Below are 16,846 nucleotides of genomic sequence, written 5' to 3' on the forward strand. Positions count from 1 at the left end.
GAAGCTGGGTAAATGATGGGTGGTGGTGTCACGTCAAAGCATGGGCAAGTGATTGTGACAAATATAGGCTTATTTCTTGACTATATGACTTCAGTTAAGGTACTTAAGCCCTCTAGGCTGCAGTCTCCCAACCTGTAAAATGGGGATAAAACCTCGCTTCCTCCAAGGTTTCTGTGAAGATCTAATGAGAAATGGAAGTAAGAGTTGAGTCCAGTAAACAGTTTTTAATACATATAAACTAATGTGAGGATAAGGGTAAGAATACTTGCTATCATTTATTGAATACTTATTATGTGTCCAATATTGTGCTATTCTATTTACATATCTTTTCTCACTTAGCTTTCTTTTCTCTTATCTGCCTTTCTATAGGCAAGAGATAACTGATGGCTCAGTTATGAGGAAACCCAGTTGTGAGGAAAATGTCAGAGGGAAAATGTACCAGAAAGTTAATTCCTAATGGATTTGTTAACCTTAAACAGAGCATGTCTGTGCTAAAATGTGTAAAATATCTGTGCTAAAACTACTCAATTGGACAAGTTTTGATAAAGTATTAATGTAATGAATAGACATAAACAGCTTGGAGCTTTTTGGAGGGTATGTGGTAACATTAGTATTGGTGTGTTGACTTTTGAAAGTTCTGTGGCGTATAGAAGTCAAAAAGAAGACCCAGAAAGGGGGAAAACTCTCTCTGAAAGTTATTGGGGAAGTCTGGCTAGTAAGACTCCAAAAGGGAGAATCAGTAAGAGGCCAGGTTATTCATAGGCCTTCTAAGAATGTGTCCATGAGAAATATTTACAATGATTGGATGCCGGAATAAAGGAGAACACTGGCTCCATAAATGGTAACTTATTTTACACAAACAGGCTAATGATAAAAAATAATGAAAATCTGATGGATTTTTGAGAGTTTCATTGACCAAACTGAGACAAAAGTGCATAACAGCTAGATGCTTATAGTTTTAATCAGTTCACTTTGGAGTCAAGCAAAGATAGCACCTGAAATGGTAAGGGACGTTTATGCAAGGTCACAAAGATTTTTGGTGGTGCATTTGGGATATAAACCCATTTCCATAAGAATTCTTTCAGAGGTCAAATGTTTGCTTGTCAAAAATAGCATGAACTTACTTCCAGGGAAAGTTCCTAAGAAAAAATAATTTATGAAGAACACTGATGTAAGAGTTAATTTAAGAACCCAGAAATAGAGGTAAAGAGTAAAGCAATTATGGGTTAAGTGTCTGCATAAATTCCCCTGGAAGGGGGATATGGTCAGAGATGGCAATTTGAAAACAGTGAGTCACCAAAAGTAAAAGTAAATTACAAGCTGTTTTGGGGGGTCTTCAAGAGAGATTTTATAGATTGAACAACAACAGCAGCAAGGATAAGATATAACGCTGTCATGTAGACTGCAGCCTGAAAAGAAAGCATTGCAGAAAAGCCACATCATCCTGAATTTATATTTCCGTGCATTTGAACAGATTGGAGAGCAGTAGAGTTGTTTTAAGAGCAAGTGATTTAAGTCAGCCAGCTTGTGAATAATACGAGATATTTTTGCATTTACATTAACTTATGTCCATAAATAACGAACTTTAACAATGAACAAAATCCATAATCCTGATAATGCTAAGAAAACTGGAAAGATACCGTTACCTTGAAAAGACAGGATAAAGAAGACAGCATAGAAATTTAGGGAGATTGCAGTTTTGGAAAAATTATATTAACATTTATTAGCTGCTACAGCTTTGAAATGTGATGATTTAAAGAAAGAAGTAGACTGTTGATTTCTAAAAGGTAATGTGTTGGCTGAAAGAGAAGAGAATCTTGTTGAGACCTAAAGTGTTCTTTTAAGGATATATTTCAATGTCATTTCAAAAAATAAACACATTTCCCATAACAAAACAGTGAGGTTAATGGAATAATGCAGGTGAAAGCTTTTTGGCCTGAAGGAGTTCCATCCTTTGGAACAAAGTTTTATTGTTGAACACACCATGACCCAGGCCTGTGAGTGCCAGCACAGTGACTGTTTTTACAAGATCTGGTACAATATTCACAGTAGTTCTGGTCTTAGCACTAGGCAAGGATCATTCTTTCTGTATCTTCCTGATTGCTTCCTCTACAGAAATGGGATAATCCCTCCTCTTCTAAACTGGGAAGTAGTTTCTTCCCTCAATAAAACTAGTTTCTTCTCCAGGTTGAGCTTTTCCAACTCTTAGAGGTCTAAAATGAATGATATGAAACATACTATTTTTGCATCTGTTTTTATTTAAGAGTTATCTAAAGAGATTTATCTAATTAAATAGGAATTTCCTAACAGATGCCAAAATAAACAACCAACAAGTTTTCTTTAGAGATCATATATATTATATAACAAGATCCATCTAAGAGTTAAAATATAAGTGGGTATACAATTTAACTATTTGAAGATAATTTTTCTTCTTACCACTGAAGCAATAAGCAGGTAGTAGTACAATTTGGGGAAAACAATATTTCTGGCTTTTGTTTGTTTTATTTTAATTTGTGATATTCATGAGATCTTTTGTGAAGCCTTTGGGTATATAGTAAAATTCATGGGTTTTTAACTTTGTATTGACTCGTATTTTTGTAGGTTTTAAATTTTTCTTCTGGCTTTAATTTATACTATCTCCTTTTACTTTTTCATTTAGAAATAATGTATTTTTCTCAGGATTGCAATCTCAGTGCAGTCCTCTACTTTTCTATTTGTTGGACGTTCTCTTAGACGTCTACATTTTTGTCTAGTTAGTACATATCTAGATTTTTATACAATTGATAAGAACTCCTTAATCTTATGAATTCTTTATATTTTCTCTTTGGAGACAAGATTTATAGGGATTTCCTTGGGCTTAAACTAGAAAGAAAAATGAATTTGCATATGCTTTGTTACAAAGTGGGTTAACATTATATGTATGTTTGGAATAAACTACTTCAACCAGAGCACCTAGCTGTTAACCTCCAGACTAATATCTATCATAAAATATGTGCATGCTTCCAACACATGGCATTGCCTCCTATTCCTGCATGTCCAGGAGAAATTGTTTTGTCTTGTAGCAAAAGGCATTAGCTCTTTGCACAGTTTTTTTTTTTTTTTTTTTTTTTTTTTGTTACTGACAGCTATCCAAAAATCAAGCTGAACCCTTGTATGTGAGGACCGAAAAGGACAATTTTTAGACAGGTCTAATATCTAGTTGTACCTTTCAGTCACTTAGAGAGAAGGCTTAGACCCCTGAAGCCCAAAATCACAGGTTTTTTAGGATTATGGTGGTATATACCTCCAGTTTATAGGAAAAAAATGCGTTGTAGAAAATCCAAGTTAAATTAGGACTAAAATCCAAGTTAAATCTAGAACTAAAGTTTTACTGCCCCAAATACGTGTAAACTCTAGGTTACTGCTCTGTTGTCCATTTCATCAGTTGCAGAATATTCAAGTTAGTCTTTCAATGCTAACAAGAACATAAAAATGCATTATGTCTAAAAGCAGAACATGATTGCCAAGCCAGATCTGCGCATTACCTGAGAGTTTGGGGGGCCACCCAAGCGGCATCTACTTGTTTGCTACTGACCTTCAGTTAGACTTGCTCAAGAATTGTTACAATGTAATAACATACACCCTTATGTACTCTTGAGTTTATTGAAAACACACAGCAAATGTGCACACACACACACATACACACCAGCACACCAGCACGCACCTACTCTAGAGCCTAGAATTTTAAGAGTCAGAACTTTTTATTTGCTTCTGGATTAAGATTGGAGCCTGTATTTCCTCAGCATGCTAATTAGAAACTCTATAAACAATTCAAAACCAGCTTCTTAAAATTCTGTTTTACAAAAATTGATGTTAAATATTGTCCTCAGAGAGTTCTACTCTGAGTTTTCAAATTGTTTTTTTCTCCCTTCATGGGATAAACAGTTAGGGTTTCTTTTTGTTTGTTTTTTATCTCTCATTGTAAAAAATTCTATCTTAAAAGCTGATTTATTATTTCTTCCTTAGCATGGATGACATGGGAACAAAGATGATATTTCATCAGTCTTGTTTTTATTTAAGTTGAAAGGTTATATATTTCTACTATCTACTGCAATACTGCTAAATATTTTTATAGTGCTTGTAAATCTTATGACATTATTTTTTTAGTTTGTATTTCAGGCATTTACTCAAAAGGGACCATATGCCTCAGTTCATGTCACTCTATCATCAGTGTGTATGGTCACTCTATTTTCTAATACTTTTAAGATTGGTTTGGCCCCGACGTTCCTCTGCCAGATTTATTTCCTTTATTTTCCCCTATATAGCACCATTTGGGCCATTTAATATGTAATTTCCCAACTCACCTTTCATAGTTATTTTAAACATATGTATATATTTGAAATACTGAATTGTTTTGTATTTTCTACTTTTTGCAAAAGTAGTATCGACTAAAAATCACATCCTATTCTTTTATTTTTTCTACACAAAATTATTGTTTTAAAATTTGTCTGTGTTGCTCCATAGAAATTATTGCTTCTGGCCACTGTCTAATATTCCACTATGTTAATACCATGTTTTGCTTATCCATTACCCTGGTGATACATACTTAGGCTATTTTCAACACTTTATGTCCACCATAAAGCATTAATACACTCTTTCCATATGTCCCCTTGAGTAACAGTGCAGAGTAACAGTGCAGCCGTGGAATGGCTGAGGTAGAAGTCATATATATGCCTTATTTCACAGATTCCTCCCTGGAATAGCTGTACCATTTTCCCCTCACCAGCAATACTTGGAATTTCTCTCTTGCCATATCCTTTGTCACCACATGCTGTTAATCTGCATTTTTAAAAATTAATCAATTTATTTATTTTTGGCTGCATTGGGTCTTCGTTGCTACACTCAGGCTCTCTCTAGTTGCAGCGAGTGGGGTCTACTCTTCGTTGCGGTGCTCAGGCTTCTCATTGCAGTGGCTTCTCTTGTTGCGGAGCACAGGCTCTAGGCGCGCGGGCTCAGTAGCTGTGACTCCCAGGCTCTAGAGCGCAGGCTCAGTAGTTGTGGTGCGCAGGCGTAGTTGCTCCACGGCATAATTTGCATTTTAACTTCTGGAAATTTGGCATGTGTGGATTCATATGAAGTAAGGTGTTTTAATTCTGCATTGCTCTGATTCTAGAAAAGTTAGGTCTTCATATACTTTCTTGCTATTCATGTTTTCCATTCTGTGAATTACCTATCATGACCTTCACTCATTTTTCTATTGAGTGTTCTGTGTCTTTAGAGATGTAGAAGTTTTTGTATTCAGATGTTGAGTCCTTTATTGGGTTTTAGATAATGTATATGTCTTCTACCCATCAACTGTTTTTCAGTCTGACTTTGGTATCCTTTATTGTACATAAAATTCTAATTTTTTATTAAAGTATAATTGATTTACAATATTATGTTAATTTCAGGTGTACAACATGGTGATTCAATATTTTTATAGATTATGCTCCATTGAAAGTTACTATAAAATATTGGCTATATTCCCCATGCCCTACAATATATCCTTGTATCTCATTTATTTTATACATAGTTATATGCACTTCCTAATTACCAGTCTGTATCTTGCCCCTCTCGCTTCCCTCTCCCCACTGGTAACCACTAGATTGTTTTCTATATCTGTGAATTTGTTTCTGTTTTGTTGTATTCATTCATTTGTCTTATTTTTTAGATTCTACTTATAAGTGATATCATTACAGTATTTGTCTTTGTCTGACTTATTTCACTAAGCATAATACCCTCCAGGTCCATCTATGTTGTTGCAAATGGCAAAATTTAACATTTTTTATGGCTGAGCAGTGTTCCATTGTGTACATATGGCACGTATTCTTTATTCATTCATCTGTTGATGGACACTTACGTTGCTTCCATATCTTGCCTATTGTAAACAATGCTGTTATAAACACTGGATGTGGGTGCATGCATCTTTTCAAATCAGTGTTTCTGTTTTCTTCAGATATATACCCAGGAGTGGAATTACTGGATTATCTGGTTGCTCTGTTTTGTTTTTGTTTTTATTAACATCTTTATTGGAGTATAGTTGCTTTACAATGGTGTGTTAGTTTCTGCTTTATAACAAAGTGAGTCAGCTATACATATACGTATGTCCCCATATCTTCTTCCTCTTGTGTCTCCCTCCCACCCTCCCTATCCCACCCCTCTAGTGGCTACATCAGTTAACATTCCCACCAACAGAGTACCAGGGTTCCCTTTTCTCCACATCCTCGCCAAGGCTTGTTAGTTTTGTTCTTTTTTATGATAGCCATTCTGACATGTGTGAGGTGATCTCTCATTGTGGTTTTGATTTGCATTTCCCTGATGGCTAGTGATGTTGAGCATCTTTTCATGTGCCTGTTGGCCATCTGTATGTTTTCTTTGGAAAAATGTCTATTCAGCTCTTCTGCCCATATTTTAAATCAGATTTTTTATATTAATAAATTTATAATTTTAATATAGTTAAATTCATCACTTTTGCTTCATACAATGTATGCTTCTTTATTTTTCAAAGATCTATTTCATCTCTTACCCTGAAATCACAAATATATTACCTTGCAATTTCTTTTATTCTCTCTAGATTTTATTTTTCACATTTAGATATTAAAACTATTGTATTTTAGTTTTGTACATTAGGTGGAATTATATAACATAATGGTTAATAGAATGATTTCTGTGGGGTTTAAGTTCCAGCTCCACCATGTACTTCTTAGGCTAGTCATTTTATCTCTCATACTTCAGTTTTTCCACCTGTAAAATGAGGATAATAGTTTATGCCTTATGGATTTTTTTGTGAAGATTAGGTGAGCTATATAGGACTGGGTACAACATAAGTGATATCACTAGGTTAAGATCCAGTCTCATATCTCTTTTGAAAATGAGACTGTTTCCCCAAAAGCTGTAATTCAACTTCCTCCATTGGACTATGATTCCATCTCTTTCATGTGCCAACTTTCTATCTGTATATAGCTCTATTTCTAGGCCACCTGTTTGATTTGTTTTCTTGTTTGCCGTTTCTTCCAAGGGCATCACACAGTTCTTATCTATCATGACTTCCCACTATATCTTAATGTATAGGGCACATTCTCCATTTTGAGCTTATTTTTCAAAACTACCTTAGCTGTATGGAGAACTTTATTCTTCCAGTTACATTTTATTTTATTTTATTTTATTTTAATGTTCTTATAGGAGATAGAGCGATCTGCTCTTTTTTTTTTTCTTTTTTTCTTTTTGGCTGTATTGGGTCTTCATTGCTACGTGTGAGCTTTGTCTAGTTGCAGCTACTGGTGTGGCAGGAGGCTACTCTTTGTTGTGGTGCACAGGCTTCTCATTGCAGTGGCTTCCCTTGTTGCAGAGCACAGGCTCCAGTCTCGTAGGCTTCAGTAGTTGTGGCTCGTGGGCTCTAGAGTGCAGGCTCAGCAGTTGTGGTGCACCAGCTTAGTTGCTCTGTGGCATGTGGGATCTTCCTGGACCAGGGATTGAACCCATGTTCCCTCCATTGGCAGGCGGATTCTCAACCACTGCGCCACCAGGGAAGTCCCCCAGAGACATTTTAGAATCACTTTTTTATGCTGTCCCTCAAAAAAAAAAAAAAGCATGGCCTTTTATTACAGTCGCATTTAATTTTATAGATTAATATAAGGACATTTATATTATTATAGTAAGTCATCTCATCCATACCTGTGATATATATTTCTTTTACTCATCTGTCCTCTAATAAAGTTTTCATTATGAAGATTTTCTGCATAATTTATTAGGTGAAACCCCATACTCTCTAGGTTTTCTTACTATGGTAAATTCATCTTGTATTGTATCTAGATATTGATGCTATGGAGGAACACAATTGATTTTGGTGTATTAATTTTTTCCAGCCCCTATGTTGAGCTCTTCTCTTAGATTTAATACCTTATTGATTTTCCTGTGTTTCCAATTAAATACGTAATCAAAACAATCTATAAATATGACATTTTTATCTATATTCTTCTAAACCTTCCCTCTCTTTCTATTTCTCTCAATACACAGCTCCAAAAAGGTCAGTTCCAATAGATCAGTAATGTTAGAAATCTTTATCTCAATTCTCTCCTTAAAGGAAATGCTAATTTTTTTAAAAAAAATAGTAGTATAATAATTTTTGTTAGTGTATACATGTGCCATGTATTTTTGGTATATAGCCTTTATCAAGGAAAGATAGTTATTATTTGGATCTAGTTTTATAAAAGTTACCCCACCCAATAGATTTTGAACCTCATCAGATGCTTTTTATGTCCTCTATCTTAAAAGAATGATATGATTTTCTCCTTTTATTTAACTAATACAGTGAATCACATGAATTGATTGGCTGATACTGAACCAACCTTGCATTCTCAAGGATAAACCCACTTGACCAAATTGTATTATAGTATAGATTAGCTTTTGCTGTATTACAAACCACCTCAAAACTTAGTGGCTTAGGGAGATCAGCTTGGTGCTTTGTGACCACCTAGAGGGGTGGGATAGGGAGGGTGGGAGGGAGGGAGACACAAGAGGGAAGAGATATGGGAACATATGTATATGTATAACTGATTCACTTTGTTATAAAGCAGAAACTAACACACCATTGTAAAGAAATTATACTCCAATAAAGATATAAAAAACAAAACAACAACAACAAAAAACTTAGTGGCTTAAAATAGCAATTACTTGGCCATTTGGGACTGGATTCATCTGGGTAGTGTTTTACTTTTGGTTTTATCTGGGCTCCTTCATGCAGTTTTAGTCAACTGATGGATCAGCTGAGTGAGAGCTGGTCTGAGACAGCCTCACTCACAGGTTTGGTGGTTGGCTTGGACAGTGGGAGCACCTGGTCCACTTGTCTTCAGAACCTAGTGGGCTAGTCCTCGGCAATTGAGCCATCAAGCTCTTTTAATATTGTCTCATCATGTGGGTTGAGTATGCCAAACCCAGTCCTACTGAAGTGGTGACTCAGGAATGAGGGTGTCAGAAGGGGATTGTACCATAATTTTTGAAACATCCTATCACAATGTTTTTAATATACCTTAAAACTCTGTGGAATAATATTGTATTTAGGTTTTTGACTTATTTTTAATAAGGAAAATTTGATTGTGATGTTTTTTTATATTGCCCCTGTTTGGTATAATATTCTTCTTGCACCTCTAGCCCCATTATTCTAGCTTGGGGTACTTAAAATGTATTGAAGGGGATAGAAATGAGTATTGCATCTTAAATAAAATAGTCTTGGACAAGTGGTTCCCACTTATCACTGAGGTTGTTCAAAAGGCTGCACTCTCACAGTGGACTGTTGAACCCTTATGCACACCAAGCATTACATCTCACTTATACCTTACTAGCATTCTTGTGCTGGTTCCTTGATTTTAATTTAAAAAGTAATAAGTACTTGAAAAAATACAAAGTAAGAACCAAAAACCCTCCATCACCCTAGTCTCTTTCCCTCACAGGGGAAGCAACTATAAAGTTAAGATGTCAATTAAAAAATATTTACAAGATGAAAATGATTCTTAAAAGTCCTTGGGGGCATTTAATCATTGAAGGTATGCTGAAGAAGGTAAGGAACAGTTTGACCTCCAATCCAGAGACTATTGGCAATAAGTGTAAACAGTGCTCTAACAACATGGCCTAATAGAACTATAGAACTAAAGAAAAAGCTAGGATTAGGATTATTAGGCCCAAATTCACATTGTTCCTAATGAAGAACCTTAAAATCATGAAATATTGACTGATCTCTAATTCTAAGTCATTCCGGAATGCTATTTTCTATGTCGAGGAGTGGAGTTTGAGAGAGAAATAAGAAGGAATAAAGTCCAATTTGGTTTTAAAGAATCATGGAGAAATGAAGATTATTTCTTTCATAATTTCCCTGTAGATAGAGCTCTTCTATGACTGACTGTTTCACTAAAGCAGGGAAATACAGGGTGTTATCCAGAAAATCATATCAATTTACTTCAAGTCAGTCCTCTTCTGGGCAAACACATCTTTAACTTCATTTGTATTATATAGTATTTTAAATTATGAACTGTTTTGTCTTCTCAGGTCAGTTTCTTTTAGCCACGTGGGTTTGTTCTCTATTTATTCCTTCCTCCTTCCCTCTCTTCCTTCTTCTCTCCTGTACTCCCTTTTTTATTAGTGAATGGAAAGACGATTTCCTTATATATGCTAAACTATGCAATAGCAAATCCCCAAAATATAACTAACATTTTATGAAGAAGACAATAACGAAAAAAAATTATAGTGGAAAAATCTTAGGAAACTGGAAGGAATTTGGGGGTCTTTCTGTCTCGAAGTAGATTTGGAATGTGCATTTCAGGTTCTCTTTTTTAATGCAGGGTTGCTAGTTGAGCCTTTATTTTGTTTCCAGAAAAACAATCAGCTTACATATTTTTTTAACAAGGTTTTCTTCACCTTTGGAAATTAGTAATGATTAAAAAGAATATTATATAGTTAAGTGATGTCTAATTTTTTTCCTCATGAGTTCACTGTACTTCAGGTTATAGCCCTGATCTGTTTAATCCTCCAAAAACCCTGAGAGGGAGCAAAGGGGCAGATGTTCTTTCCTCATTTCACAGATGAGAAAACTGAGGTTCAAAGATTCAAAGTGAGGTTAAGAGCTTCTGCCAAGGTCATTCTCTGAGGTAAAGCCGGAGCCAGGAATAGCACCTCATCCTCTTGTTTTCTCTCATGTGATTCTCCATCCGCTGACCCACTCTGACTATAAAAACGCACTGTACCAGGCCTCACACAGTCCCTGAAACGTCCTTTTAGTAGGACACGATGGTAGTGACAAGATTGAACAGATATAAAGAATGCTGTTAAAAAGGACCTGTCTTTTTTGTTGACTCCATCCCATAAACTTCCACAGCCACACTGCATGAGAAACATGAGACATCCATTAAGATCATGTTCCCATTAGTTCCCAAAATCTACCTAGAACTAGATTTTGCAGAAATTGAAGACACATCTTGTGGCCTGACTGCTGAAAATGAGTGTCTCAGGAGTCAGAGAGGCATTGCTGCTCAACGAAGTCAAGAATGCCCTTTGCTAATTATTTCTCCTCCATTTCTGAGGGAATTTAAATTCATGATCGGCACCATATGTTATACTTCAATACTGATCACCATCCATCTTGTACGTATTTGCAGGAAAGAATGTTGCCCAAGTCATTATATCCCACCATGATTCACAGTCGTATGACCTTAGGTGGCAGCTCAGCAGGAGCTTACCGGGGCCTTAAATCATCCCTGTTGTGGACATACAAGAGCGTGACCTCCGACTTCCCAAGCTGTCTCTTCATAAAATGAAAATGGAACTGCGAGTTTACGGGAAAGTTTTGAAAGTGTCTGGCTCTTGTAGTCATCTAATGAGGTCCTCGTTTCTAGCTGCTAAGCATGCCCTTTAATTGGTGGTCACTCGAAAATCAATGATAATATAACTGTCCAACTCTTTGGAGCTATTTTTCTCTCTGCTTTCTATCCTGCAAGTGCGCAATAAAAGAAACCACCCATTCAGCCATTATCTTGTGTCACTTACTATTCAGAGATCAGTCTTCCTTTATGTGCTCTTTCAGGAAAGACCTGGGTTGTATTTTTCACTTGCCTTTCAGGCAGAGAGTAGAGTCCTTGGCACAGATTAAGTCCTCAAAAATGTTAGATGGGTGGATGGGTGGGCAGTGGATTGCAGCACATGAGCAACTACAGTAGTGTTGTGATACATGACAAGGAAATGACCTCAGTTGGGGAAATAAATGCCTAGCACATAAGCCACCACTTTCCCCTTCCATCTTCATTACAGTCCTTACTAATCTATTATGACATTTTTTCCCATTGGGTCTAGATGTGACCTCAGGATCCTTGTAGAATATAAACAGTCCTGTGCAATGTAAACCTTGTATAATGTAAACAATGCTTTACTGTTTGATTTGAGTTGGGACACGAGAAGAATCCTATTTTCCGTCCATAACATAGACGTTGGAATAATAGCTAATGCTTATGTAAACATATAGATTCATAGGATAGAAAAAATAATTTTTAAGAAATGACCTAGTACAGACTCAGGGGGAAAATATATGTTACCTTGATTATAGAAATTTGGTTCAGCCACTCAGCTTCAACCTTCAAAAATCATGTCACTTTATTTTAAACCAACATATGAATCCAAGGTATAGCAAAATAAACCATAAACCTTGCAGAACAGGGCCCTTCTAGATACGATCTCGTTAGGACCTGATCCTCCATGGTTGTATCTACACAGAGGGGTAATGCCAGGTCCCCTACTGGGAAGTTGAATTGGAGGAAGAGATAGACATAGAGGTACTATGGATAATTCTAGACTGACATGGTCATCAGGAAGTCCTATGAAAAATAATTTCTGGTGAGTATAGAGTAAATCAGCAATGAGAAATGGAGAGGATTGGAATTAAGTAGACTCATCACTAGTCCGTGGTTATTACCAGTGTACCAATTTAGCAATGAATTACTCAAGGTAATTGATGCTAGGTAGTCTAACAAACACTCCTGAAAGCCAAGTGTCTTAACTTAATAAATGTTTATTTCTCTTGTCAGAGACCGGTGTGAATTAGGTGGTTCATTCTTAGCAGATTGCTTTCAAGTAGTGAATCAGGAACCCATGCCCCCCTCCACCTTGAGGTGTTGTCTTAAATGCATGACTACCTAAACTACAGCAGAAGGGAACATGGGCAATCATGCATAATATCTCCTGGCCAGGCCTGAAAGTGGTAGACCCATACCCTTTCAACAAGAATGCAAAAACTTGACCTCTGCCTGGCTCCAAGGGAGGTTAGAAAAGGTCATTGTTCTGTGTGTCCAGGAAGAGGAGAATGGAATGCATCTCACTATCTCATCCATAGCTAAAGGCAGGTAATCTGTGAGAGAGAGCAATGTTTGCAGATGGTGATACATGAAGATTGAGGAAGATTGATTTCTCAATCATTGAGGAGTACTGTTCCATATAACTGAGTTCGGAATGGTAATAAAGTCATCCACTGAAAACTTACCAATCTAGTTTGTGTGCAAGATATTATGAATTATAGTCTTACCGTTAATTTAGCAGACCCACAAATATTTACATCTACCAAGCAACGTGCTGGCAACTGCAGCTTACCAGTACTTCTTTCCTGGGCCCTGGATAATTTCCAGTAGTTGGTATCAGAATCTAAGCTATCCACTTGATGTGGACACTAGTCCCCTTGTAGCCCTCTCACAGGAGCCTTTAACCATTCGTGGCCAAAAACAAAGGAAATGGGCAAGAGTTACTGCTCTGCTTATCAGAAAGTGTCTCCTAAGGTCTTGTCTCCTAAATCATTTTTCTGGCCCCTTTATAGTAATTCTTTCTTTATTCACATTTCTTGGCCTACTGAACACTATAATCAAATCCTCCCTCAATTTTCTTTTTTCTGAAGTATATAAAACTACATTTTCTTCAGCCTTTTTTTAAACAAATGATAATTATCTTGTTTATTTGTATTTGGAAAATCTAATGAGGTCACATATTTAAAAATCACACACTATCAAAAGATAAATAGTAGTAGTAATTCCTTCTGGAATATTTTTGCCCCTCATCCAACCAATGTTAGGTCCCTTACGCCCTTTCTTAGCAACTTTTATTAATTTCTTATGTGTCTATCAGAAGTTTTTTGTGGCAGAGGTACATGTGTATGTTTCAGAGGTTACTGTTGTCATGAATTCACAGAAGCCAGAGCCTGGAAAGCATTAAGTGGTCCTGAGCACCCCATTTCCACTGAGAGAGCGTAGCAGTGCTCAAACGGCTGGGTGTCCTATAATTCAACTCAATTCTGGCACTATCTACCTGTAGATAGCATCAGATCTCACATGTTAAGGGCTCAGTCCAGCAGGAATGCACACACACACTTCAGGTGCCAGTCACCAAGTATATGTTACACCTGTGCTTCTGACACTTGTACCACAGGTCAGAGGTTCCAACGACCCCCTTCTTAGCTTTAATTAATTTGCTCAAGTGACTCATAGAACTCACAGAAATATTCTATTAACTAGATTAACCGGTGTATTATAAAATGATAAAACTCAGCAACAGCCAGATAGAAAACATGTATAGGACGAGGTATGGGGAGAAAGCATGGAGCCCACTCTCCCCAAATCTCCATGTGCTCACCAACTGGGAAGCTCCCTGAACCCTGTCCTTGGGGGTTTATGGAGGCTTCAGTACACAGGCGTGACTGAATAACTCATTGGCCATAGGCGATTGAGCTCAGTCTTGACTGGCTCTTCCGTGCCCTGAGGTCAAGGGGGTGGGACTGAAAGTTCCAACCTCTAATCACAAGGTTGGCTCCACAGGCTGCCTGCTCCCTTCCTTAGGTGCTTTGCAAGGATCACTTTGTTAACATAACAAAAGGCACCATTATCATCGCATCACTTAGGAAATCCCAAGGGTTTTAGAAACTCTGTGGCAGAAACTGGGACAGAGACCAAAAATATAATTCTTATTACTCCTAAAGCACAGTTATCTAGGTAAATGTTTGTATCACCCCAAACAGGCAGTAGTCACCAGGGAAAATAAGTTAATTGCCAGTCTTTTCTATTAATTTTTAAAAATCAGATTTAAGAAGAGAATTTTTTGAATGGCCAGTGAAAATGTCTCTTACTTTAGCTCTTCCCTTTTTCTACTTATTATTTTTTCAATTTTTAGTTTAGTTTTGAAAAGTGTCTTTAAGTTATTTTAAGGTTAGAACCGAACCTTCCAGGGTTAAAAAAAATATTGCGTCTCTTGAAAGAGATTATTTTAGACTTAGTGAAATGGATTTGATGCTAGAGAACATGTGACATCATACATTTGACCTGTTTGAAATGATTTACATTATATTAGCTATATTTTAAGTCCAGCAACTGTAACCAAAAACAAGAAAAAAAAACCCTACTAATTAAGGCAACTTTGCAGATTGATGGCATTAGATTATCAATTAAGATCTCAGTTTTAAACCAGATTTTTCCTCTAAATAGTGATCCAAAGAACACTAGTTTTATGGTCATTCTAATTAGTCAGACAGCCTTCTGATTGTTTAGTGCCTTCACTTGAAGTTTGTTAAATATTTTGAATAGCACCTATGCTCCCATGGGACATTAGTGAATGTGAAGTCAACAAAAAAGAAAAAAAAGTAAGAAAAAGGATTTTGTAGTAAAATAAACTTGAGAAATCCTGGGTTCAGGAAATTTAAACATGTTTCGTGACTGGAGGACTTTTGAGATGTGGAATGAGCTATAATGTGCTCTGTGAATTTCACTGTTAAGTAGAGTTTGGTCTGAAGTGTTTTTAAACTTTATTTGGCTCTACAACCTTTTGTCAGTGGAACATTTTAAAGGACTCTTTGTTTCTAGCAACTTTGGAAAATGCTGTTCTGGTCTCAGTTAAGCCGTTGAAATCTTAGCATTTGGAAGGAGATCCACACACAAGCTCATCCAATTTCTGGTACAGAAATCTACCATGTATCCATGCTATAGGCTCACTAGCTGTGGATGAGTATTTTGATAACAAAATGCTCACTACCCATAAATCAGCTGATTCTGTAGTCGGAATGCTGGTCTGTTAGGAGGTTTTAACTTTTTAAGTGCCTTTTACTCTTAGAAAATTTTAAGTTTTAAAATTTTATCTATTGGACCTAGATCTGATCTCTGGATTAAGATAAGTCCTACTCAAGTAAAAGAATCCTTATTTTTCAAGGATGATTTGTACATGAAAAAAAAAATCCATATACTTAAAATCATCTGTAAATAGTGACTGAAGAGTAGTTGAAAATGCATTTGAAAATAATTTTCATTTGTCAAAATATGTTATTATATAAACGAATCCAGTATATTTTCTCTTATAGCCAGTAAAATTTAGGTTAAATTTTAATTAAGCACAAGTGCTACAATTAAAAAAAAGAATTACATTCTGTTTCGAGTGATTATTTCAGCAAAACTGGTTTATGGGACAGTAAACTGTCCTTCCCTGCATGTTCAATGTTAGCAGCTGAAACAGGCTAATTCTGGTAAAAATTCAACAGTTTTCCAAGGCCTTCTCTTAATTATTTGATACTCAGTTGTTTTTTCTTTTACTTCTATTGTATCTCGTCTTTAAATTGTTAACTGCACATCCTCATTTATCAGTGGCTTTGTATGTTTAACCCAGCAGATCTCTGGTATTATTTACAATGGCTTCATGATATTATATCTTTAAAATTCAGAATTTCACTTTAAAGTTGATTTGAATTTTATTTCTATTATACGGTATTATGTTTATGTTATGAATCCATCTGTGAGTAATTTTCTGAAACAGGATGAGCAGTTTGCTGACTTAGAAGGGCTGGAATCTATAGACACCTTAAAATTAGGATGTACATAACGAATAGTTGGATGACAAGAAACCCTGTTATATGAAAACAGGAATAATGAGTGTTCCAAATCTTATCTTTTGTGTTCTTACTTTTCTCCAAAGGTTAGCTCTAGAGTCCTTAATTCTCCATTCAGTATTAAATTATTGACTATTTTGCCACAACTACTGAGCCTGTGCTCTAGAGCCTGCGAGTCACAACTACTGAAGCCTGTGTGCCACAGCTACTGAACTCCATGCACCTAGAGCCCGTGCTCTGCAACAAGAGAAGCCACCACAATGAGAAGCCTGCACAGCGCATAGAAGAGTAGCCCCCGCTCACCGCAACTACAGAAAGCCTGCGTGTAGCAATGAAGACCCAACACAGCCAAAAATAAAATAAATACATTTATTTTTAAAAAAGTGGATGTATTTAAAAAAACCCAAAAAGGTCCTATTGTATAGCACAGGGAACTATATT

At 36.3% G+C, this 16,846-nt stretch overlaps 1 long non-coding RNA gene across 1 annotated transcript in view; it reads left to right on the forward strand.

Annotated features, from left to right (window-relative positions):
• Positions 1-16,846, forward strand: part of LOC307175919 — a 192,378-nt gene that overhangs the window by 27,927 nt on the left and 147,605 nt on the right. The window lies entirely within an intron of this gene.

Source organism: Stenella coeruleoalba, assembly GCF_951394435.1.
Source record: "Stenella coeruleoalba genome assembly, chromosome: 17".
In the NCBI taxonomy this organism is placed as follows: domain Eukaryota; kingdom Metazoa; phylum Chordata; class Mammalia; order Artiodactyla; family Delphinidae; genus Stenella; species Stenella coeruleoalba.